Source organism: Triticum dicoccoides, chromosome 2B (assembly GCF_002162155.2).
Source record: "Triticum dicoccoides isolate Atlit2015 ecotype Zavitan chromosome 2B, WEW_v2.0, whole genome shotgun sequence".
Classification (NCBI taxonomy): domain Eukaryota; kingdom Viridiplantae; phylum Streptophyta; class Magnoliopsida; order Poales; family Poaceae; genus Triticum; species Triticum dicoccoides.
In genome coordinates, this window is record NC_041383.1 from 761,186,454 (window position 1) to 761,188,465 (window position 2,012).

Consider the following 2,012-nt stretch of genomic DNA (forward strand, 5'->3'; position numbering starts at 1 on the left):
ATCAAGATTGGTGGAATCGATCTAATTTTAAAGCCACAACTCGAATTCAACTATCGAAGGTATAATCACTAATTAGATGTACTAATCCTTTGACCCCGAAATTGGGTTCTCCTCTCATGCCTGTGTTCTAACTGAATTTACTTGTCACTGTCGAACTAAATTCAGGCAGCTAGGCAGGGGCTCGCTTTTGATCTCATATTGTCCAGTAGGCTGCCATACAGAAGTGCAAGACTAACTAAGTAAGTTAGTTTGACCACTTGTCTTTCTTGTTTTAATATAGTGAAATTAGAGACTAGTTTGCAGTCAATTAAGAATTGTTTAGACAAGAGAATTTATAATTTTCCATTCGAGTTTGTAATGATAGAACGTTTATAAATTCTGAATTTGTTCCAATGAGCGTTATGTATAACGATTAGTACTCTAAAACTTGAGCAATTTTACTTTTCAGGTGTAAAACATGAAGAGTAAGAACACTACTGATTTGAGAGCTTTCCTGGAAAGAGTTGCTGCAAAAAGAAAACAACCTGAACCAACGAGTGCTACCCCATCTTCCAATGAAAGTCAGATGCAATTGGTAATTTTTGAAGGGCAAAGTGGTAGTGAGACACACACAATATCACCTGAACCTGAGAGAGCTCCTCACACAGAGGCCCCAATAGCAGATGATGATGATGAATCTATGGCCCTAGATGAATCTGATTCTAGTGATGAGGATAGTGATGATGACATTTATAACATCGAGCCTGATCCTGGGTTGAGGGCTCCTATCTCAAGCTATGATGTTAATGACCAAGATTCAGTTAGAAGGGCCTACATTGCATTGGGACGATGTAAACCAAAGATGCAGAAGAAAGATTTTCCGCAACATGAATGCGGAGGTAAGTGTCGCTTCCAACCGGTTTGGTTTGATGAGAATAAGTGGCTTGAGTATAGTGTGGATAAAGATGTTGCATATTGCTTTTTTTGCTATTTGTTCAAAGATAGTACTAAATTTGCTGGTGGAGATAGTTTTGTTAATGGAGGGTTCAGAAATTGGACTATGAAAGCGAGATTTCGTAAGCATGCTGGTGAGGTGAATTGTGCTCATTGTGAAGCCGAAGAGAAATATAATTTGTTCATCAAACCTAAAGCATCAATCCGTGTGGCCATTTCCTCACAGACCACACAGTACAAGGCTGAGTATCTAGCTCGATTAAAATGGTCACTTGAGTGCATAAATTTATTTTGCATCAGGGGTTGGCTTTTCTGGTCATGATGAGGGAAAGGATTCTAAAAATAAAGGAAATTTCCAAGAACTTTTGCAATGGCTGGCAGGAAACTTTGAAGAAGTTAATAAGGTTGTTTTAGGAAATGCTCCACAGAATTGTCAGATGATAGATCACAAGATTCACAAATAGATTATTGGTTCTTGTGCTCATGAAACAACAAAATTTGTCATAGAGGAACTTGGCGATGAGTGTTTTGCAATTCTTGCTGATGAATCTAGTGATGCATACCAACAAGAACAGTTAGCTCTTTGCTTGCGATTTGTCAATAAAATAGGGGAGCCGGTGGAATGGTTTCTTGGTCTTGCTCAAGTTGCAGATACTACATCATTGACTCTTAAAGAAGCAATTCAGGCCTTGCTTATGAAGTATCAATTGCCGATATCCAAGTTACGTGGGCAAGGGTATGACGGTGCTAGTAACATGAAGGGTCATGTTAATGGTTTGAAGAAACTAATTATGGAAGATTCTCCTTCTACTTATTATGTTCATTGCTTAGGCCATCAGCTTCAACTAACCCTTGTAGCTGTTGCTAAGGAGAATATTGATTGCAAATGGTTCTTTGGGCACCTTGCATATTTGTTGAATGTTCTTGGGATGTCATGTAAAAAGATCTGCATGCTTCGCGTAGAGATGGGCCTAGCAAGGCCCGGTGATACACAATGGGATCTCACTACAAAACGGTAATGCATGTTATGTCTTTGTATCCTTCAATCAGGAAAGTTCTCTTTAGGCTTGGGAAAGAAA